This window comes from Peromyscus leucopus, unplaced genomic scaffold (genome assembly GCF_004664715.2).
Source record: "Peromyscus leucopus breed LL Stock unplaced genomic scaffold, UCI_PerLeu_2.1 scaffold_31, whole genome shotgun sequence".
Taxonomy (NCBI): domain Eukaryota; kingdom Metazoa; phylum Chordata; class Mammalia; order Rodentia; family Cricetidae; genus Peromyscus; species Peromyscus leucopus.
In genome coordinates this window covers 37,132-61,718 of record NW_023505189.1, presented here as the reverse complement: position 1 = coordinate 61,718, position 24,587 = coordinate 37,132, and the positions used below count along the sequence as shown (strand labels likewise).

Below are 24,587 nucleotides of genomic sequence, written 5' to 3'. Positions count from 1 at the left end.
TTGTTTTTCAACTTGAGAGATTCTCTTCCCCCCCAGTTAAACACAGCATAATTTCTCTAGTTAATAATTAGCAAGAAATTTGTACCATGACCAAAAGCCTCTGCATTTAGAAACAGTTTAACTAGTTACTTTTTTAACAAATGTAAGGTCAAAAGAATACTATTAAAAATTGAATTTGCCGTAGTCGCAATAATCTCCTGAATGTGGTCCTCTTTTTTTATTTAAACATGAAACTCCTAAATTTTATAGGCTTTATTTTTTTCTTGTTTTCTTTGACTGAATCCTTAGCCCTACCACACAAAGCTGCAGGATGTTGGTAAGGAATTCTCTTGTATATTATCAGGAGAAATGCAATTAGGACATCACTTCTTTTTTTTTTTTAAGCCCTTTAACATTTTAATTACTCTTATGGTTTTTTTCTCTCTCTTTTTCTTTGTTTATGTAATACTGGTCAGTTAATTTCAAACAACATACAGATTTTTCATTTTCATTTCATATTACCATTCTACAGGGTGTTTGAACTCAGAAATGGCCAGCAAATCTATATAGAATAGAAAGTGTTATCTTGATAATCGAATTTGGACTTCAATAATATTAGTAATTTCTGGTGACAGGTATATTTTATTCTATCAGAACTATAGATGCAGTATAATCATACACCACATATACAAAAATTTATACACAATCTTTAAAAAATATTTTTGGTTGTTCCAACGGCCTCCCAAGTAGATGGTAAATGCCTTCATGGTATACGAGACGCCCCTTCAGCTGTCTGTCACACAACTCACAGCAACAGAGTGGCAAGGAGGCGCCAGGCTGGAGGAAAGGGCAATTTTACATTTGGTATGTCCAAATGGAGAAACTTTGAAATTATTCCTATCCAAAGGAAGGTCTTTTAAAATCCTTCTGGCCAGAAAGTCACATCTTCTGTACATGAATGTAATTTGCTTTTTGTCAGCCCAGAAAACATACATATAAGTGACATTATATAGACTGAGCAGGTTGTATTTTATGTATCAGAGAATATCTATATGCATATAATATATGTAACAACAATTAATGGAAAAAAAAGATCATAAATTTGAAAAGAAAGTAGGAGGGATATATGGAGGATTGGGAGGGAAGATGAATTTAAAAAACGATATGTAATTTGCACAAAAGTATTACAGCATATTCGCAGTGTCCTGGCCTGTGTCATATCCTCTACCAGACATCCCACGAGGTACCTGCTAGTGAGGGAGGGCAGTCACAGGCTTGCTGAGATGCCAGTTCTTAAGGTCTTCCTCTGCTTTTCTCACATAACAACCCATTTCAGATCCTGCTACTTCTGTCTACTTAATTTTTTTTTTGGTTCTCGAGACAGGGTTTCTCTGTGTAGCTTTGCGCCTTTCCTGGAACTCGCTTTGGAGACCACGCTGGCCTCGAACTCACAGAGATCCGCCTGCCTCTGCCTCCCAAGTGCTGGGATTTAAAGGCGTGCGCCACCACCGCCGCTTTAATGTGTTTTGTAACTGCGCTTTCTTTCCTTTTCTTATTACTCCCAGCGAAATTCAGCTCCCATTGTTTTTCGATAGAACAATTGCTACAGTCACCTAATGATTTCCCAACTATATACCATCCAATTATTCTTCCTTCTTTCTACTTGACAAGTAGTTCCCGTCACTTTCCATAGGTTGCTTCATTGCCTGGTGTTTCTTATTGTGTAAACATGGTCATATTACTATCCATATGAAAATCTCAGTGGCTTCAACTGAAGCCCACATTCTTGGTTTCACATGCAAGATCCTTATAATCCAAATTCTAAAAGATACTTCGTTCTTTCTTATAAAATGGATTGTGTTTCTCAAATATGTCTCAAGATTTCTTCTCTTTTCATTTTTGCTTACATATTTCTCTACACTTAACACTGGCATCTTACTCCTACTACTTTTTAAAAATATTCTTCCACCTTAATTCATATGACACCCTCCTAAATCTTTTCTGGTCCTTACTTAGGGATCACAAAGCATTCATGACAAGTATTTAACTATATTCTAAATTGGATTATAGTCATGTGCACAAACTATTTCCACTATGTGAGTGCTCAGGAAACAAAGATTCAAAAAGGTATCTTTTCTGATCATTGTTGATTATTTCATAGTACCCAGAACAATACTTTATAAAAAATAAATCTCCAAAAACAAAGACTATGTGGACAAATATAAATCTCCTATGATGTGAGAAAGAATCTGTGATTTTGGGTGAACCTAGAGATCACATGACTAGTGCTGAGAACTGTATTGACTGCCACGAGGAGAGAGAGAGGAGAGAGAGAGAGAGAGAAGAGAGAGAGAGAGAGAAAGAGAGAGACTTGTACATTCCTTATTAAAAATCTTAAAATATTTCTTCCATAAGCCTTTTTATAATTTCACACTTGAATAACATGTAAAGTTATTTATTGGGAAAATGTATAATATAAGGATATGTAATAACCCAAATATTCTTGCTTTTCAGATCGCTTCAAGGCTACCCAGAAATTCATAAATGAGAACACTGCATACCTGTGAGTTGTTCTGGGTTCCCTTTGATCATAGTGCTTTTGCTGTATTGTTATCCAATACATTATTCTAGGAAGGCAAATGCTCCTCAAAGATAATTTAATTAAATAGCAGCTGTATTAAGAGTAAACGCATTAGCCATTTCTATGAGTTATGTTTAGGCGTAAGTAGAAATTCTGCAGAGGATCACTGTGCACCCTCCACGGACTGTTGCAGGACCATCATTGCAGTTGCTCAATATGTTCAGGAAGCATCCTTTGATGAGGTGGAGATGCTGGTGAAAGTCATGATGGATTACAGGGACAGGTGCTGGGCGGATGAGACACTTCCGGAGTGTTCAAAAATAGCTGTAAGTAAACTGCTTGTGATTCTTACCCAAACAAGATCTAAGAATGGTACTCTGGACAATAGAATGTCATATTTAATGCTGCGTGCTTCCAACATCTAGCAGAAGTGACCGGAACAGCCCAAATGAAGAGAACAAACAAAAGTAATATTATCAAATTCGATACTTAAAATACTCAGCAGAAATGACCGGGGAAGCCCTTCTGAGAATGCCTTGCTGGAGTTCCCAATTAGAGTTTTTCAAGACATCAAAGCTTTCTCTCCATGGATGAACAATTCATCCTACTGCAGGCATTTTTATATTATGGATGAATGATAATAACCTCTATTAGAAAGTATTATTAATATTCTTAGCTATTTCCTTTCTGTCTGTCACAGAATTAGGTGGCCAGCCTGTCCCAGATAGGGAATTTTAGAGGATGCTTGAAATAAACATGTTTGAGTCTGAGGCAAGGGAGAGCCTCCCCGTTTCCCAGAGTCCACTTTCAACAAGCTTAAGGAGCATGTGACAATTTTCCAACATAGTGTCTATTCTAGAACTGAAATGTAGGCATTGAAGAAATGGGACCAGGAGAAGAAGGCTTGCTGTAGGATTGAAGTTTCTCAAAGTGTGGATGATCGTCAAGGGCCTTAGGTAAAAACATTCTGTAGATAACTGTGCAAACTGTAACCTTTTCCCCAGCACGATTCTTTGTATCCACTGAGCCTCCTCAGGAGGTAGAAGAGCTTTGCCATGACGGAACATTGTCTTCCTCTCTGTTGTCCAGAATAAAGCCATCCAGGATATGATCTGTGCTATGGAGGGGCTGCCACAGAAGCATAACTTTTCTCACTGCTGCAGTAAAACTGACTTGGCAAGAAGACTCTGTTTCTTCTACAACAGAAAGCTAACGTAGGCTTTCTGCCCCCTTTCCCTACTCTGGATCCAGAAGAAAATGCCAAGCTTATAAAAATAACAGTGAATCATTTTTTATACCTGTAAGTTTAATTTTGGTATCCAAAGGATTTTTGAAGTATTGTTCTTACTAGGCTAAAAATCTCTTCTTTTTTTTTTCTTTTAGTTTAAAATTTTTATTTTCCAAGCAACTTCTGCTTTTCTCTATTTTTGCATGTGTGGGTTCATTGACGAATAGACTGATTCATAAAGTCATTCAATGTTTATTGTGTTGGGATCTAAGCTCAGTGAGGCTGTAGCTGTAGACCCTGCTTTGACTCTTACATTAGCGCCCTGTATCTTCCAATGCGATAACCCACAGAGCTGAGGTGTATACGCAGCATTAAATAGCTAGGAAACACAGGGATGGAAGTATTTTCTTCCAAGGGCAGTTGCACATTTTACCTTGGGAAGACTTAAATTACAGAACATGGAGCCTCAAATTTCTTGGCAATAGTAGTAATTGCAGAGGAAAAGATTATTATTTTTTTTCTGGGAAGGTATTGTGCTTTGAAACAACCACACAAGTCTGAACTTAAGGAGGTAGGCTCCTTGAGTCTTGGATGTGGTGTGTTTAGAAGGCTGATTTTCTCTAATATGGTAGGGAGACTGGCTTCTTATGTCACAGGAAGGGAGGGAAGGAGAACACAGCTCAGTGCTCAGGATGAGAATAGCCAATGTCATCCTTAATTCGAAGTTAGCAGCTCCAGTGCTAAAGGCTGGAAATGGCTGGTTTTGGTGACTGGATCACACTGCTTGTCACTGAACTTTCCTACAGTGGGAGTCCTTCCTTAATCTTCTCTTCATTTTCACAACCTGCTTTTCTTGTCTTCTTCTTCCTTTCCTTCCTTTCCCTTGTCAATCATCCCTCTCCACCTCCCTTTCCCATCTTTCTCTTAAAAACCTTCATGTTTTATAGCTATATGTATGAGGTTGCCAGGAGGCACCCCTTTGCCTTCTCCCCTGTTCTCCTGACTGTGGCTTCTTGGTTTGAAGAGGCGGCAGCCACATGTTGTGAGCAGCAAGAGAAAGCCAGCTGTTTTCAGGACAAGGTGGTACCATACTTGTTTCACCAAGGGGATGAAAATGCCCAGTGGTGTAGCTCCAGATCTCCACGTGCCTGCCATATTCAGTATTATCTTATCACATTCACTGATGCTAAGTTCGTAGGTCACACTGGTAGAAATGCACCATTTACCAGAAACCTATGAAAGAGAGTCACCAATTGCCAGGCTCCCACCTTTGGTTTCCTTATGAATTGAAAGAAAGCCCAAGTACAGGCATGTCCAGGGTAAATGCTGACACGATGCCTTCTGTCCGTGACAAACTTCCTTTCGGTTTAAATCACAAGATGGAATTATGCCAGTAGTGGCAGCCATGTTCAGGACACGCTGCAACAAGCCTTCTCTTACCAAGTGCAATGCTATCATCAGGAATCCTGGCCCTACGTTTTTAATGTGCCAGTAAAAGACACACTTTAAGATATACATTTCTCTCAACATGTAAACTTACTAAGAGAAAAATTCCATGTATTTTTTTTTTGTAGCTGTAGATTTTCTGGGGTAGTTGATTTATATGTAATTAAAAAACTAAGAAAATAGTGAGATTTGGGTCTCATTTCAACAGAATTTTCTCTATCTTTCAGGCAGCTCCTATCACACAGTATTTAAAAGCATCATCTTCTTATCAACGAAATGTTTGTGGAGCCCTTATAAAATTTGGACCCAAAGTCTTAAACTCATGTGAGTTTTGTACAGTACATCTTGTATTTTCTTGCTTGTGGCATACATTTTATTTTTTTGGTTGTTGTTATTTCTCCTAAATAGCTGATGACTTTTTATTTGTAGTCTTCCTGGTTCTTAAGGGTTTGGAGGTGGGTGAGTTTACATGGATAGCTAAAAACAAAACAAAACAAAAAAACAAGGTCATTAAGGCAAGATGGGAAAAGACATAGGGATGAGAGAATGCCAAGAGAAAGAGGGCTGTTCTGATATACACTTTGGATAGTGTGTGTGTGATGTTTTTTCTATAATTGCAATCAGCTCACATGGGATGTTTTGCTGTAGTAATTATAGGACACAGAGACTCTCTCAGGCCACATGTGGTTGGAATCTAGAATTGGGGGTAGAGGGTGGCGAAATGCCCAGCCTTCAATTTTCCAAGTGATCATATAGACCATATAACAACACCATCAGCTATTTAAGAACATCTGTGCAAAAATCATGTATCAATTGTCCTGGATACTTATACCATTTGTGTTATATAAGAAAGGACCTTCTCCTCCTCCTCCTCCTCTCCTCCTCCTCCTCCTCCTCCTCCTTCTTCTATTGGCTATTCAAAATGCTCTTAGTGGCTACCAATGATCTTTCCAGAAACATTGCTGTATTCAGTAAAAAGTTTCCCAGGATTGGATTTAAGGACCTCACTCCCCTCTTAGAAGATGTTTCTACCATGTATGATGGATGCTGTGAAGGGGATGTTGTGCAGTGTATCCGAAGTCAGGTAAGTTTTCTCTAAAAGAAAGCAAAAAACTGATTTGTAATAGTTAATTTTTAACTTTTATATTCTAATTATCACATAAAATTGCTCATTAGTTATGATGTTTGGTACAATATTATGTTACATCTATGTGTATAATGTATATCTGATCCCGCTTAGGTATTATCAGACTGTCCTTTCTTTATGTTCAAGGCTCCTCTCTCTCTAGTTCCTCATAAAATGTGTAATAGGTAACGGTGAGCAGGGACCTGATTAGGCTAGAACTGTTATCTATCATCCCTATCTCTTCCTGCCCATTAATAATTATGTTCTTTTATTATCACAAGCCCTCAGTAGACCTCAGAAAATGACATTAATATTGTATTTTGAAAGTTGCTTTATTTGATTTCCTAAGATCTTTTCAAATGATCTTCTTCCCTCCCCGACATCTTCCATTCCTCCCTCCCTCCCTCCCTCCCTCCTTCTCTCTCCCTCCCTCCCCTCCCTCCCTCTTTCTTTCTAATTGACAAATACTGTATATATTTTATATACTTATGTTTTTGTGGTAAGATTACTTCCAATTTTTTCCCTAGCAATTTTTAAAGTTATATGGCATAGTGTTATTTATCTATAGTCACCATGGTCTACAGTAGAATTCCTGAAATTCTTTCTCCTATAAATCTAAAATTTTGTCTTTGAATAACATCCAATGCTTGCATCTACTCAACATCTGATAACCCTTAAAGTGTGTGGTTTTTTTTTTTTTTTTGAGGAATATACCAGTGAACATACTGTTGCAGAGTTGAAATGGTTCATGCACTTTAAAGGCAACACAATTGCATTAAAAATACACAGATTTAAAAGTGTGGGTTCTGGGCTTAAACATGTGTCCTCGCACTTGCAAGGAGAGTACTTGATCACTGAGCCATCTCTCCAGCCTCTTGCTGAAGGGTAGCTTTTCACAGTGAGTGGCTTCGCAGGGGGAGGTGGGGAAGGACTCTGTTCCTTGGGGGCTGACCCAGGGGAGTTTGACCATGCTCCAGTGGGCATCTAGCAACACAATTGGACTTGGGCTATTTTTTCTTTTACCCCCCGTTTTTTGGGTGCATCAGAGTGGAAGGGTATAATAGGTGCACATTGTATGAAATTACCAAATAATCCGTAAAAATATTAAGTTGGAAAAAAATTAAAAATCTAAAAAAAACAAAAAAAAACCCCCCACAGATTTCTTCTTCGTTAAAATTAAGCTTTGTTGTGATGTCTTTAAATTTGTTATTTTACTTACAGTAAGGACAGTGTATTACTCAGATAACTTCAATTATAGGAGATTGGAAATATCTGCTTTAAATTAAGCAGTGGACAAAAGATGTCCTCCCAAATTATTTTATTCTCAAATGTAACCCAGTTAAAGGGACGCCACTTATAATTGATTTTTTGTAGTATTTGGTTGTTGATGGAAATGTGGGTTTAATAATGTTAAATCTAATATACTAAAATTAGTATAATAATTTAAATTTTTATGGCTTGTAGTTGAAATTAAGGGATCATATTGTATTTCAAATTTCCTCCTCTTTAATGTCTTTATGGAGAAATGGAAGAAATTCAATTGTCATTAACTGAAAATAGAAATGAATTCTCAGGAAATTAAAACATGCTTTGCCTAGAATATACTGGCTTCAGCTGTGATAGGAACGCTGGAAATGTTGTACCGACCTGTACCGATTCCTACTCCATTCTCACCTTAGCCCTGGAATTCATCTTGTCCTGTACCCTCAGTGTCCACCAGAAGATTCCAGATAGTAGGAATAGGTTGAGTCGAGTCAGGAGACCTGAAGTAACCCAGAGAGTGTGGGATGGGTGGGATGAAGGTGAGGAGGGTCTGGAGGGAGCACTGAGAGCCATGTCAGCTTTTAAAATTAGTCCTGTGTGAATAAGATAACCTTCCTCTTTCCCTTGTCCCCCAGGCTTCTTGTAGAGGTAAGGGCATCGATGAAAGGAGAGGACAGGATTTCTCTCTTATAACACTGTGTACATTGGATTATTTGAACAGCCTCAAATTTAGAGTAGCCATATGGGAAATGATTATATAGATAAGAAAGCTTCTTCTAGCTGGGAAGTTTTTCATTTGGTAGATTCTGTAATGGTTATTTTCCTAATCAATCTTTGGGTTTTTTTTTTAATTGGCTTTTTTTTCATACAATATAGTTTGATCACATTCTTTCCCCTCTCCCAACTAGATACTTCCCATCTCCTTACTCATCCAAATTTATCCTCTCTCAGAAAATAAAAAAAAAAAAAACCAAAAACCAAAATGAACAAAACAAGTCAAAATGCAATACCAAAACAAAACCTCCTGAGCATGGGCCTGCTCTGGCATGTGGTTGATATACCCAGTGTCATTTCCCTGCAGAAAACTGATTTTCCCTCTCCCAGGTGTTGATGGCAAAAAGCTTCTTGGTTAGGATGGACTTTTGTGCCCACTTTTCCTGTTGTGTCTGGAAGACACTGTTTCCTTGGAGTCATTTACCACCTCTGCTCTTATGGTCATTCTACTTCCTCTTCCACATAGACCCACAAACCTTGAATGGAGGGTTTCATAAAGGCATCCCATTCAGGACCCAGTGTTCCAAAGTCTCTCATTCTCTGCACATTGACCTCAGTCTCTGTGTCATTTACCATCTACTGCAAGAAGAAGATTCTCTGATGAGAGCTGAGTGTGATGTACTGATTCTATGGCTATAACAATATGTAGATGTAACTAACCATCTTATTAAATAAGAAACACAGAAACAATGTAAAAGAGAAAGCCGAGAAGTCAGAGCTCAGAGCTAAAATCTCACCCTTCGCCTGCGGTGTCCTAGCTTCCCGAAAGAGAGCTACTTCCTGTCTGTAAGTCGATTTTCCAGTCATTCTGCCTTCTCATTGGTTGTAAACCCAAACACGTGACTGCCTCGTCACTGTCTGAATGTACAGCCCCCTAGGTCTTAAAGGCATATGTCTCCAATGCTGGCTGTATCCCTGAACACATAGAGATCTATGGATTAAAGGCGTGTGCCACCACTGCCACACTCTGTCTATGGCTCTAATAGCTCTGACCCCTGGACAACTTTATTTATTAACATACAATCAAAATCACATTTTCAGTACAATTAGATTACCACCACAACAATATGTCATCATGAGTCATTTTATTGATATGTTTATTTTTAGCAAAAAAAAAAAAAAAAAAAGTTGTAGGTTTTCCTCTAGGTTTTATGACCTGTCTAGTCTCAGGTTCTTGGTCATTTTAGTAGTGTCACAAAAGGGTTCCATCTCATGGAGTAGACCTTAAATCCAATCAAAAAAGTGATCGGTTACTCCCATAACATTTGAATGCCACTGTTGTCCCAGTAATATCTTACAGGCAAGTTACTTCTGTAGTTACAGACTTTGTAACTGTGTGATATTGATGAGTACTTTTCTCTTCTGTGTAGAATGTACAGTACCTTCCAGCACCATACATACCAGTCAGTAGGGGTGAAGCTTCTAGAATGGACATGAGCTAAATTTCTTCATGTTCAATGACATAAGTAAATGATCTCTTCAGCAATAGGGCCTGACCAACAGGCTTGGAAGGTAGCCCACAGAACTGACAATAGCCTATGTTTGGGGGAGGTCTTTGGGACACCTTTGGCCAACAACTCAACAAGATGTAGCCCATTCATGTTACTGGGTTTTACTTGCTAGCCTAAGATGTCTAGTTGGGCACTGTCTCCCTTGTATGTCGTAACCCCATTTAAATTCCTTTTATAACCATATATATATTTTAGGGAGCTTCATCAGTAGTAGGTTTTCTCATGCTTTTCAAAAGGTCTTTAGTATGAGCTGTCCCTCCTCATATTCCTCCTTTCTCCCTTCTGCCTTCTTCTCTCTTCTGGTCTTTCACCTTCCTCATTTAATCCTCCTACTCTAGTTTCTCCTTTGTCCCTTTGTAACGCTATGGTCTATTTACCTTTCCTTGGAAGAAGCCCCTCCTTCCTTAAACAAAAATATTTAGTGTGTGTGTGTGTGTGTGTGTGTGTGTGTGTGTGTGTGTGTGATCAGATCTGGCTCTGTCTGTCTTTGGGGCTATGGATCCTCTGGGGCTGGAGTTACAGGCAGCCATGAGCCACCATGTGGCTGTTAGGAAAAGAACCTGGGTCCTCTGCAAGATAAGTCAGTGTTCTTAACCTCTGAGCTATCCCTCTCATTCCCTAACCAATATTCATTCACTTATCAAATATTTGTGGGTTTTGCTACACCCTCAGAAAGATAGGTTTCATCTACAGGAGAACTAGATTAGCTGAGATGTGTGGCTATGCCTTCAGTGGCCACCTTGGGAAGCACAGACAACTCTTGTGGGGTACATCAACATTAGAAGAAAAGGTAACCGTGAGATCAGTGAGATGGCTCAATGGGAAAAGATACTTGCTTTCAAGGCCGAGACCCAAGTTTGGTCACCAGGACCTTAGTGATGGAAAGAACAAACTTCCACAAGTGTCTTCTGAAACGAAGTAGATAAATACAATAATTTTTTAAAAAGTAAAGGTTTCAATATATGAGAGAAGTGGGGAGAAAGTACTTAAAACACTAATATTTATTGATGAATGTAAATTTAGGATAAAAAGCCCCACCACCACCCCGTGCCTGCTTTTAAGATCTAAAATCCTAAGGGTAGAGAACAGTTGCACTAATGTGAAACTTCATAAATGTTAAGTCAGTGTCAAATTTAAGTGAATATTATTTATCTAATCAATTGATGGATGGGTATTAATGTTGCATTCGTGACTGGCTCTGTCGAGAGGTGGATGCTAATGTTATGTTCAGCCATTCTTTTGTGAAGGAAAAGCCAACTTGAAGAAAATCTGAGTCAAAACTTACCTTGTCCTTATTTGATGCAGAGCCAGGTTATGAACCATATTTGCTCAAAACGAGACTTCATCTCAAGTAAAATCAAAGAGTGCTGTGAAAGGAAACCCAGAGAGTGAAGATTGTATAATTAACGCAAATAAAGAAGACAAACCGGAAGACTTATCTCCCAGAGAACCCAAGTTTACTGACAGCGGAAACATGTGTCAAGAACGAGATTCTAACCAGGACGACTTCTTTGCCGAGTACTATAAGTATTGAAAGTTTAGAAGGCAAACAGAAAGGAAGGATAAGGCACCATTGACTTCACTGGCATCATACAGTTTACAAAGGTCATGGCTTGCACATTAGTTGTTCCACAGACTTTTAAGTTAAACAGTGACAGTAACACAGTGATGGCGAACATTCGCTGAATGATTCTATGTACCAGGCAGTAGGCTACATCTCTTGTTCAGATTCTCCATCTTGCTTCAAACCAAATGTAGAATAAGTGCCGTTTCCCCTGTTTTTTTTGAATGAGCACACTGAGAGAAATAAAGGAATTAAGAGGCTTGTTCAAGATTCACAGGTAAAATACGACAGAGTGAGGAACTGACCCTGGGGTTCCGGTCTTAGGAGGTCACATGCTTGACTGTTCAGCAATGTCACCCTGCAGTTCCTAAAGGAAGATTAATGGACGCAGGCCACAGGACTAAGTCTGAATCTTATTTGTCACTGGGCAAGTTAAACTACCTGCTTTATTTTCTGTTATTATTGATTTTTAAAGTCAGTGCCAAGTGATGGATTTCATTCTGGAATTTCATATTTGTATGGCACTGTATTTTGTTCTTATTCATCTCACTCACCACTGTCTTCTCCTATCCCTTCTCCACTCCATTTTCTGCTCACCTTCTTTCCCCACAATCCTTCGCCATACGCCTTTAAGTCATGTGAATCTCTTTGCCTTCTGTTGAACTCTTCTAGTTTTAACACACACACACATATACACACACACAGACACACACATTCACTTACAAATTTAAATCTAGATTCTGTGTCAGGCTTATTTTCTCTTAATATAATGATCTCCAGTTCCATCTATTTTCCTGCAAATGTCATGATTTTATTTTTTTTTCCCTTTTGGATGAAGAAATGCCATTATGTGTGTATCACATTTTCTATACTCATCTGCTTGTGCTTCCATTTCTTAGCTATTGTGAGTAGCAGAGCAACTAAACACAGATGTGCATGCTTCTCTGCAGTATGTTGACTTAGAGTCCTTCAGACATGACAGAGTTTTGATACACAGTATCATGTGTTAAATTATTCTAAGAGTTGTTTTTTAAATAATTCCAAAAACTCTATCCTCTTTGATGAGGAAAGAATGTTAGTCTGAAATATAATCCAGAAAAAATTTCCCCGTAAAGAGTTACATAAACAGACTGAATTCCAGGTTTTGGCCTTGGCAGCAGACACAATGTTAGATCTTACTAGATTCATTGAAAGCGGAGTTGGGTCTTTTATTTTTTTCTATAACATAATAGATATAATTATATTCTTTCTAACATAATAAATGTTTTGCACACCTCAGGTTTACTCATGAATACTCCAGAGACATAATGAACTTTCAACACCACAGCTTCTGAGAATTTCTAAAGTGTACAAGGACCTCCTGGAAGACTGCTGCAGTAGAGAAAGCCCCCCAGGTTGTTACCGCCATGCGGTAGGTCCTATTGACGGAGATTCACAAAACCAAAACAACATCAATTTTTATTAAAGCTTTCTGATTATAAAATAATTATATGTTATATGTGCTATACAATTATAATTATAATATTATGTTAAATATTTTTTCATATTTCTTTCCCTATACTTGCATATGTCTTAAAAAATAAGAACAAGCCGGGCGTTGGTGGCGCACGCCTTTAATCCCAGCACTTGGGAGGCAGAGCCAGGCGGATCTCTGTGAGTTCGAGGCCAGCCTGGCTACCAAGTGAGCTCCAGGAAAGGCGCAAAGCTACACAGAGAAACCCTGTCTCGAAAAACCAAAAAAAAAAAAAAAAAAAGAACAAAAAAGTATATTTCTTAGAGAATGTTTGGACCTTACATTATTTAGTATAGCAGGAATCTTTTCATTTTGTGTTAAATGGCGCTATATTTGTTTCCTATTGTGGCCACACAGCTGGTGACTTAAAAGAACAGAAATGGTCTCTCCCCAGAGTGTCAGTGTTAGAAATCAGCAGTGTGGGGCTCAGTTCAAAGCGGTAGTGTGGCTGGGTTCCCTCCGCAGGCTCCAGGGAACATGTGACTCCCAGCTTCTCACAGAGAAAACTTTTCTCTTTATAACCTTGACATTCTGTCATAACGATGTGAAGTAATTTACTCACCTGCTCTCCTGCCGTGTGTGAACACTGAGCACGTTAGCTATGTGTTGACAGCTTTGTAAGCAATGCATAGATGAGACTCTCATTCTACATATTTTCTTTAGTATTTGTAGTGTTTTTCTCAGGCTAGATCGTCAGTTAAGGAGGTAATGGGTCAAAATATAGAGACTTTTAGAAACATTTGACACAAATTGCTGTTAACTTCTACAATTTTTTTTTTTTTTTTTTTTTTTTTTTGCCAGAGCAGTGTTGGGACATGTTTGATTCAATGTTGCCTTTGCCGATATTTCACATACACATTAGGCTTTGGAGATTTATGTGTGAAAAGTGGCTATGTTTTAAGTATTTGCTTGATTTCTAAAACTATATTTAAAATTTCCTATAAAAAGGGTGGGTATGATTGAAAGTATGAAATTCTAAACTAAAAAAAACTCATACAAGTTTTGATATATTACTTTAAGTTTTATATAAAAATTTGTTCATGTTTGTTTCTTGTTTTCATATTGAAATGAATAACTTTCCATATCTCTTCATATACCTATAAAATATAACTTCATATATTATAGGAGTAGTTGACAATTTTTCATGATCCCTTTGTTCTATACTACTTTTGCTTTATTTTTATATTTTCTTTCACATATTATAAAAGTAAATTTATAATCATTCATATTTAGGCAATGTGATAAGAAAACTGTTTTGTTTTTTTTTTAAATTTTCATTTATGCTCTGTCACTGTCCTTATCAAGCCACTCTGTTCCTCGTCTTTGGTGAATCTTGGTACTAGAAAATTCTCTTGTCATGGAGACACGTTTGTCCCACCATGTCCATGTGCTGCAGTGTGGCTTTCTCATAGCCACATGAAAAATGTCCAGTTTATGCTGTGGCAAAAAAAAAATGTCCATTAAATAATTGAAGACAACTATGGGAGGTTTTAAGTTCTGAACCTCAATAATGGGAAAAGATAGAAATAAAGATAAATACACCTACACTGTTCCACAGCAATGCCTATTAGCTGGGTCACCCTCAGAAAGTTGCTTAAGTTCACAAAGCTACGCTCCTTTACTATCGAAGCAGAGAACGACTTCTCTGACTGCTTCTAGATAAGGGTCAATGTACAGATATTGCCAAGGTAAAATTTAAATTTTACCTTGTAACTCCTAAAGCTCTAAAAAGGATGAGATAGTTGAACTATCTATAATGGAATTAATTCAAACTCTTGCACATACATATAAAGCTATATTTTGGTGAAAAAACATATAGTAATCAGAGTTTGGATATGGATATAATCTGAAAACAAAAAAAAGATAGTCATCAAGCTGCATGTGGCTTCATTCAGTTTTAGATAAAATGTTTGTAATCATAGTTGTTTTTTATTTTCAGGAGGATAAATTCAATGAGACAACCGAGAAAAGCTTTGCAATGGTCCAACAAGAATGTAAACACTTCCAGGAGTTGGAGAGGACGCCCTGCAACTCCAGTAGGTTGTCTGCATAACTGGACTAATACTTGTGACCAGGGTCAAATGATCTTTCGAACAGAGAATATTAGGTCTGTCTCTCGGTTATGCAAATTCATCACCTCTGAGAAGCAACAAGAGCACAAAAGGCAAGAATTCACACTGAGCCGTTACATGAATCCTTGACCAGAAACGAGGCCACATTTGAGATGCTAGACAGAGTGCTCCTGTAACCCTTTAGCGTCTGTGAACTCGGGTTTCTCACCTCCAAATCAGGGTTCTTGAATTATGTTTTGTGTGAGAGAGAATGGAGAAAGCTTCAGGTGGCTCCTGTTCCTGGGGAACTGATGGTTAGCTCAGGGGTTAAGCCAGTGGTAATCACAGAATTACCAGTGGATTTGCTTAACATTGTAGTATTTATCCTTTTGGTGCTTTTATGAGAATTCAAGAATAAATATGCAGTTAATTTAGATTTAAAAATAATGATCATGCTAACGCTGGTTTACTAAAGCCAACATCTTCAATCCAAACGTGAATTCTCTATTCCTGCAACGTTGCTGTCAGCCGCAAGTTAACCTCAGTCCATTTAAGGATCTTAGCTTTCTTTATCTTATTCCTAACATGTCTGTCAAATGCTCCTTTTAGACTACTTACCGTCAAATACAAACTATTTCAAGAACTTTATTTACTGGCCAAGAACGTTTCTGCCGAGGATGGTCTATCATGGGGTCACACTGGTTGGGTGCTGGCTGTTTCCTATCTCTCATGGGTTGGTTGAGCTGGAGTGAGTAGTTATTCAAAGGAAAATGCATATCTGCCATCATCCAGAACCAAACAGGTGTGTTTTCTTTCAGTTACCTTGTCAAGTTCACCAAGGCAGCCCCCCAGCTCTCCACGGAAGAACTGATCTCCCTTAGCAAGGAAATGGTGGCGGCTTTGGCATCCTGCTGCACCCTAAGTGAAGAGTTCGCTTGCGTTGATGATTTGGTGAGTGTGGCTCATGTACCTGACTATTTTTTTTTTTTTTAATTTGCAATTCTTATTATTTACAGTGTTCTGTCTGCATGTATGTCTGCAGGCCAGAAGAGGGCGCCAGATCTCATAGATGTTGTGAGCCACCTTGTGGTTGCTGGGAATTGAACTCAGGACCTCTAGAAGAGCAGCCAGTGCTCTTAACCTCTGAGCCATCTCTCCAGCCCTAAATTTGCAATTCTTAATGTATAATTTACATCATCATCCCCTACCCCCTTTCAAATTCATGACCTCTTTTTCTTTAATTACTATTGTTTTACACACACACACACACACACACACACACACACACACACACACGGATAAATGTATAAATAAAACCTGATGAGTCCGTTCAGTGTTACTAGTATGTAATGCTTTTAGGTCTGATCATTTGGTGTTGGACAACCAATTAGGTGGTTCATCCCTGGGGAAGACTAATTCTTTTTCTCTCAGCAGTTGTCAATTGCCTGTAGCTCTAGAGGTGGGACCCAATGAGAATTCCCTCCTCCCCATTAGCATGTCTATTGGTGTTCTGTCTGTCATCTGTTGTTCCTGTGTTTTGAGATAATCTCTCTTTGTACAGCCTTAGCTGGCCTAGAATTCACTATGCAGACCAGGCTGCTCCAAGTTGTGGTGATCCTCCTGCCTCTGACTCTTCAGTGCTGGGATGACAGACCTGGTACTTGGCTTTTCGTGCTCATGCCTTCCATTGTTGATTTATACGAATTCTCTACTCTTCTCTGTTGTTTTCCACATCGTCCAAGCAAGAAATATTATTTTCTTTCTTTGGCTCACCATGTGGATCCCTGAAAATCAGAAGAAAATGAATGTCCTAAGTCATTTTTAAGGATTCTTCAAATTATCTTTCTTTGTTTTAAATTATGTCAGAGGTGATGGGCTAGGGCAAATGATTTAGGAAGCGCAATATTGTTCCAGAACGACATAGAAAAACTAATTCACTTATTCTGTAGTTCTTATACATGCTAGGCAGTCTGCCCCTGCACTACATCCCAGACCAGAAACCCTACCATTTTAAATAGTGTTACAATTTTTGTACTTTACCCCCAAGGGGAGAGTTCAGATAGAAATGTTACTTCTGCCTAGTCTTTAGGAGCAGAATAGGCCCAGAAACCATGTTTAGTTGTTACTTTGAAGTGGCTGTTCACAAGTCTCTGTACACAGTAGAAAGTTTGTGTATATAACATGAAAAAAAGTAATCTGTAGGTATTTAATTGCTGTAGGTTAGACTTTTGTAGTATTGCCACTTAGCCTTTACCCTTCTTGCTACACAGTATAACAGTCAGTTTCGCAAGCACCGTGTTTTCCTAAGCAAGGTTGCTGGGGATTTCAGGACTAGCTATTCTGAACTAAAAAAATACACATATGTGTTTTTTAAAGTGTCCTTGGCATTTAAAATCATATCCGCGTTCCACTCCTCACCGGGTACAGGCAGATTTAGTTCTTGGAGAACTGTGTGGAGTAAATGAAAACCGAACTATCAATCCTGCTGTGGACCCTGCTGCAAAACAGACTTCGCCTTCAGGAGGCACTGCTTTGAGCGCCTGGAGGCTGACACAAGCTATGCCCTCCCGTCAGTCTCTGCACTCACATCTGCTTTGCGTGCAGACTGGTGTCAGGCCCACGACGAGGACCTTCAGAATAGGAAACACAGGTACGAACTCTCCCAGGCCTTTCTACAGCCCCAAGGGCACACGTGACTCAGGAAAGTTAACGTGATGTCTAGGTGCTTTGGCTGACACAATTTGTGTTGTTCAACAAATTGTTTTTGCTCTTCTAGTCACAAAATAACATTGTGTATTTATTGCTGTTGTTTATAAACAACAACAACAACAATCTAGTTTTCCTTCTATCTTATTGGAAATTTGGAGAGTCTATCCACCAGGGCTTTTGAGGAAGGGCCAGGCAGTTAAACTGAGGGCTATTGGACAGGTGCAAATAAGGTGAATTATTTTTCTTCCTTTTGGAAGAGGATGATATGGATATTTAAAAATGTTCTTAAATTTATTAGTAATGTGTGTGTGTGTGTGTGTGTGTGTGTGTGTGTATGTGTGCAAGTGCATGTGCACATGCCACTGTGTGCACCATGCACATGAGTTGAGAGGTCAGCGGCCAGCTTGTGGCGGTTGGTTTTCTCCTTCCATCACGTGGGTCCTGGGTGAACTCCGCGCATCAGGCACCGTGGCTGCCAACTTTACTCCACTGAGCCACATCGCCATCTCCAGTGACACGGGTTTTTGTCTTGAGAATTTCAGTGTTTTAAAACAGGAGAGAGGCAAAGGGCAGCAATTTTACTTTTATTCTCTCAGGTAATGTTTAAATGCCAAGAATAAAGGCCCATGATTCTGGATTTAGACACTTGTCTGTACCAAGTATAAAGAAACAGCATTAGCTGAGGAAAGGGAATTGATTTCTAGACATGAATCTTCTAGAAGATCTACTATGTTCAATAAGATCCATTTTTTTTTTTTTTTTTTTGGTCTGTGACTATATAGTCCTCCAAGAATCCATTCTATGAATTAGAAAGAAACATTCATAAGACCCTTGCAAAGGGACCAAACTAAGCCCCCTGAATGTTGGTGACCGTTGTGAGGCTTGATCTGTTTGTGGGGACCCTGGCAGTGGGACCAGGACTTTATCCTGGTGCATGAACTGGCTTTTTGGAACCCATTCCCTATGGTGGATGCCTTGCTCAGTCTTGATGTGGGGGTGGGGTGGGGGGCGGCTTGATCCTGCCTAAACTTTGATGTGCCAGACTTTGGTGACTCCCCATGGGAGGCCTTACCCTCTCAGGGAGTAGATGGTGGATCAGGACAGGGGGAGTCGAGGAGAGAGAGGAAACTGTGGTTGATGTGTAAAATTTTTTAAAAATTTCAAAAAAAAAAAAAAGACCCTTGCAGAAATTTAAACTTTTTACATTCACAAATTTGAAGCTTAGGACAGGTGTGTTTCTGTAATAAACACTTTGAAGAAGCGGAGCTACAGAGAGGAGTCACTCACGGATTCTGTTGGGTGTCTGTGAGCACAGGTTTATGGTCAACTTGGTGAAGTGGATGCCAGAGATCACGAACGAGGAGCGTCGGTGTTTGTTCACCAAGTTCACCGCTGCTGGAGAGAAGTGCAGCGAAGCGCAGGAGCCGGAAGCCTGTTTCCGTCCGGAGGTAGTTACTCATTTGTTGTTTTCCCACCGAAATTCTACTGGCATTTCAGGAAAGATGGACAAAATAGAATTCCCTATGGGGTCTTCCTCTTCTCTGTCAAGTCCAAGAGTCTTACATTTGAGAGCACAGCCATCACCAAACTAGAGTTGAGATGTCCGCGACGGAGGCTCCAGTGTAAGGAAACAACTGCCAGGCAAGCTTGGTTCCGACCTTGCTGTCTTTTCTGTGTAATTGAAACAAAATGGCATCCACCATCTGTCAATAAGGATGGCAATAACTCTGCTAGAATTACACCATTGCTCGTAACTCCTCGACTCTAACTCTCTGGTACAATGGGGTCAAGGTGACTCGCCAAGGAAGTCATGGTCAGCTGGGAAGGGAGGAGCGCAGGAAGGGCAGTAGGAAAGGAAGGCTTTTAAGGGGCTGTTTCATCTTTCTGGATCTTCCCAAGGTCACTCAGTTGACCGTGTGTGGGGGAGTGGAGGGTAAGGGAGATGGGGAGAGCAGGAGCTGGTCCTGCTCCTCTTGCTCCCGTGGCTGTGGCATCTGCAGCACCCTGCTGTGGTATGACCTGGTACCTGTGAGTGTCAGCCCAGCGGATGGCTCCGTGGAGGCTGTGATGAAGTCCTCGACTTCCTTTCTCGTTATTTCTTTCTCAGCAGCTTGTGGTATACTTCACAACTCCTTCACAGTTCGTGCACACTCGTGTACACTTGCAGGCGCATGTAGTGAACACATACTTCATCCTGCTTGAGAGCTGTCTGTTTTGTTGAGTGACTTAAGTCTTGGAAACACAGTGATACAATTATTAGTTTGCTGAAATATATTTACTTTAATTAGAGGACATTAACCTCTGTCTAGGGTTTGCCCAAGTATGTTCTTAAGGGCTGTATAAAAAGAGAGATGAATTTATTTGTAGGACATAAAAGACTTCAGTGTCTTTTCTCAAGGTTGCCTGAAGAACGTTCTTTCTCTCTCTCCCTTTCTCTCCTCCTCTCCCCACTCTCCCTCCTCCTCCCTCTGTGTGAATGTGCCTGTGAGCTATGTCTCCATTCAAAATTCAGATGAATGTGCTTCCCTAAATTTAAACCTGACTATCTCAAACTTTTCTTCCTATGATTTTATTTATTTCTTTTTCTCTCCCAGGGTTTAAAAAGTGGCAACGAAGTCAAGCTGCTAATAAAAAAAAGAATAAAACACCAGAGGTAAAGATTTCTGTCTCAGTGAAATGTCCAAACTTGATGTGATGCTCGGCCTCCATGGTTTATTCCTTCTTGTGTGTCTGTTTCTGATTTGGTTCATACACCTAGGAGCTCACAGTTGCCAGTTCAGGTCCTCGTGTGTTTCTCCGGATACCAATCATATCCAGGGCAGAATGCTGCCAGGATTGTTCATTTTCTGAATAACCCAAAACACCCATGTCTCTGCTTTTCTGCATCCTTTTGTCTGAATCAGAAAAGAGAGGCAGTTGAGTCTTTGGAAAGGTAAACCTGGTGTGGTAGCACATTTCTGTAATCACGGCACTTGGAATGCTGGGACAATAGGATGGCTGCAAATTCTAGGCCAGCCTGAGTTACACAGTGAGTTCCAAGCTAGCCATGGTTATAGTGTGAGACAGTCAGTACCTCACAGAGCTAAGGTGGGGGAGGGAAGAAAAATGCTAAATTCTCAGGGAGACTAGACAGACAGACAGACAGACTACTTCAGTAATCTTCCAAAAGTCTCCTTTGAGAGTCTTATTGGAAATCACTGCTGAGGCATGGTCAACATATGAATGAAGAGCCTTGTAAACAAACTCGTTTGCAGTTTTGACGAATATTAATAAAGGATGCTCCTTTCCTGGCAGTTTACATATGACTCATGACAGCAATTTCTAGACAACAGCAATGATGCCCAGTGTCAGGAAAGAGGTACCTGAACCAGGGGAGGGCTGGTTTGCAACTGTATAGCTCATAGTTCACATTAGTAAAGTCCTTAAATATATGTCTATTACCTGAGGTCAGATTATTTCACTGCATATTTTTTTTTTCTTTCAGCCAGTACACGCTTGCAGTCTCCCTCTCTGTCCTGTGGTGAGGTTCAGCTCTTAAGATGAATGGAATAGAAGGTTCTCTAACCCTTACTTGAATCATGTTACTACGGAAAGCAATAAAACAAAAGTATAAAGTTACCTCACAGACCAATGTCATCTATCAACCTGGTCACAAAATTAATCAATTGTGTTGTAGTCAGCAAAGTGATTGCTGCACGACCTAGTTTGGTTTCTGTTGCCGTGACAGACACCCTGACCGAAAGTGACTTGGGAAAGAAAAGGCTTATTTTACCTTACCTTAAAGGCCCTTCAGCAAGGGAAGCTGAGGCGGAAACTAAAAACAGGAATCTGGAGGCAGGAACTGAAGGAAAATCATAGAGGAAGAGTCCTTACTCTGACTTGCTCCCAGGTTCACATTCAGCTACCTTTCTTATGGAGCCCAGGTTCACTTGTCTAAGGATGGTACCACCCACAATGTACTGGGTCCTTCTACATCAATCACCAATCCAGGAAGTGCTTAACGTACATGTCGGGAGGCTAATCTGATGGAAACAATTTCTCAACTGAGAGTTCCTCTTCCCAGTTGTGTCAAGATGACAACCAAGGTCAGCCATCACATTGTGCAATCCCGGGAACCTGAATTTGATTCCTAGAACCCACATAAAAAGTCAGGCACATTGGTATGCACATTTCATCCTAACCCTGGGAAGGGGACAGGGACAGGCAGATCCCTTGAGCTCCCTGGTTGGACAACCTATCTTAAAGAACAATGTGGACAGATCTTGAGGAACAGTACCCGAGGTTGACTTCTGGTCTCCACATGCCCGAGTACAGAGTTGTACCTGTGTCTTCATGCGTATGCACTTTTACACACACACACACACACACAACACACACAACACACACACACACACACACACTGCACTGCACAAGACTAAGCTGTCATGATTCAGTTTACTCTGTTGAGCTTGCCTTGCTCTCTCTGGAGGTCAGAACTCTTCACTGTGAGGGGAGAGTGCTTCTGGGTCCTGCTGGTGAGAAGGAACTGGGAGCTGAGGGCATGAACCTTCGACAGCACATGTGGGTACTGCTCACAGCCAGCCTCTGTGGGAGGGACCCAACTCTGCCCCGAGAGTTTTCTATGAATGCCCCATTTAGTTCTCACAATTCTCGAGTACATATTTTATTTCCATTTTACAGAGACCCGAGGTTTGGGGAGAGGAACGACTCTGCTCAATGGTATACAACCAGTCAGTGACCGAAAGAACCAGGGCTTGTGTCTCCTGATTGCAGAACAATATTGTGAACGTCACTTCCTAGGTTCAGTCACGTGGTGTGCATCAAAAATCTTTTATTCAGGATGGCAAGATGACTCCTTGGGTAAAAGCCTAATGACCGGAGTTCGATCCCTGGGACCCAGATGGAGGAGGAGAGAATCAGCTCCCACAAGTTCTTCTCTTACCTCCATACCCATGTGCCTGTACACATATGTAAACACATGCAATTAGTAAACGCACATTAAAAAGTTTTCAGTGATCTTTTAGGCAGAGAGCCCGAAGAATGCTTTTGATGTCACCAGTAGTGAGAGGGTTTTCTTTCTCTTTGTTCTGCACCAAAGAGGTATAGTGTTTCAAACACAGACTTCCAGACTCTCACTCACTTATTCAAAAATAGTTATTAGAGTCTTGCTGTGTGTCAGACTTAGTGGATGTGAGTGCGAGTCAGATGGATGCAGATCTCGTGTCTTTCTGAGGTGGGGGAACATAATAGACAAGCAGTCTCTGAGTCTGTAATAGATGTGGTGGTGGAGGAGAAAAGACCCTCACCATTCGCCAGAGCACTGTGATGGTGGAAGACGTGTGTGGGTGGTTGGAGGTGCTTCAAATTCCTACTGCTACAAACTTGATGTAGACTCTGTGACCTTGTGGGTTTTTTTGTTTAGGGTGTGTGTATGTGTGTGTGTGTGTGTGTGTGGTGTGTGTGCGTTTTGTATGGTATGTTACCATATTAAGAAGAAATGAACTTCATTACTATATTAACACCAAGTACATTGGCCACCAGATGATAACACTGGAGTTTATGAATAAATGATATACCTTTTTTTTTTGTTCTTTGACTGTTCACCAATGGGCATGATAAGGATGTTTTAGTTAAACAATAGGTAACAGGTTATAAACAAGAGCGAGGCAGACACAATTGGGTAGTTCTACTCTATGTCTTCTATTGGATCAAGACTCTGCTGTGGGCAGCAGATGTAAAACCTGAGCTCTGGAAGGTGCTGCCACCATGCAGACTTTCGTCACGGGAGGATGTTGTCACACCAACAGAGCACTGCCATGTCAGAGAACACACTACAAATTCGGGGGGGGCAGTAGGGTGGAGAATGGTCCACTCTCGGGGTGTAGTTTCCCGTGGCTTGGAGAAGAGAGGATTTGGAGTGAGGGAGCTTCAAATCTTACTGTGTATACTCACACAGCACTTGTATGACCATATATATATATTTCTTGTTTGAGGTATTATGTTTATGTAACTCATTAAAAATTGTAATGGATAATTAAAAATAGATTAATAATTAGTCATCTATGATAATCATATTTGTAGCCATGTTAGTTAAGCCTTCTAGGTAAACATAGATATATTTCAGATAGATAGGTAATCTTCAAACACTTCATAGACCTAGAAAATATGGCATTTAAATAACTTAGAATTCTGTTGACATGAGACACAATTGCTCCTGGCTGCACCAATTTGATCCCGAGAGAATGTTGGGCTTCTAAACATTTCCATTTGAAGTTTGTCTTCTTGGCACAAAATGGCCTACTGGCAAAGAACTGTCCTTGCCTTGATGGCTGACAGTACAAATACAATGCTGTCCTTTCTGGACAAGCGGGACACAAGGAAAGCGACCACTGTACTCTGCCAAGACAGGGTAAGATGGTCTTTCAGAATTCCTGCTTCTGAAAATGGTCTGTCATATACTCTAGGCCTATAGCCAATTTGAATGCACCAACAATGCTGAAAAACATTATGTGACTGTCCAGGCTGCCAGCTGTCTTGGTCTCTACTCTTGCAAGATTCCCGAAAGTTGCTTGCATCCATCTACCATTTCTCAGTTACCTTCCTTTTTAATAAAAGAAGAAAAGGGAAGTGCTGTGGCTATTGCTCTATATAAATAAAACACTGATGGCCAGTGACCAGACAGGAAGTGTAGGCGGGACAAGGAGAGAGAAAATTGGGGAAACAGGAAGAAGGAGAGAGACACTGCAGCCACCGCCAGGACAAGCAGCATGTAAAGACGCCGGTAAGCCACCAGCCACGTGGCAGGGTATAGATTTATAGAAATGGGTTAATTTAAGATATAA

The 24,587-nt window shown here is 40.1% G+C and overlaps 1 pseudogene; it reads left to right on the top strand.

Annotated features, from left to right (window-relative positions):
* The first annotated feature begins 227 nt into the window (after nt 1-227).
* Nucleotides 228-19,381, top strand: LOC114688044 (annotated as a pseudogene).
* The last annotated feature ends 5,206 nt before the right edge of the window (nt 19,382-24,587 follow it).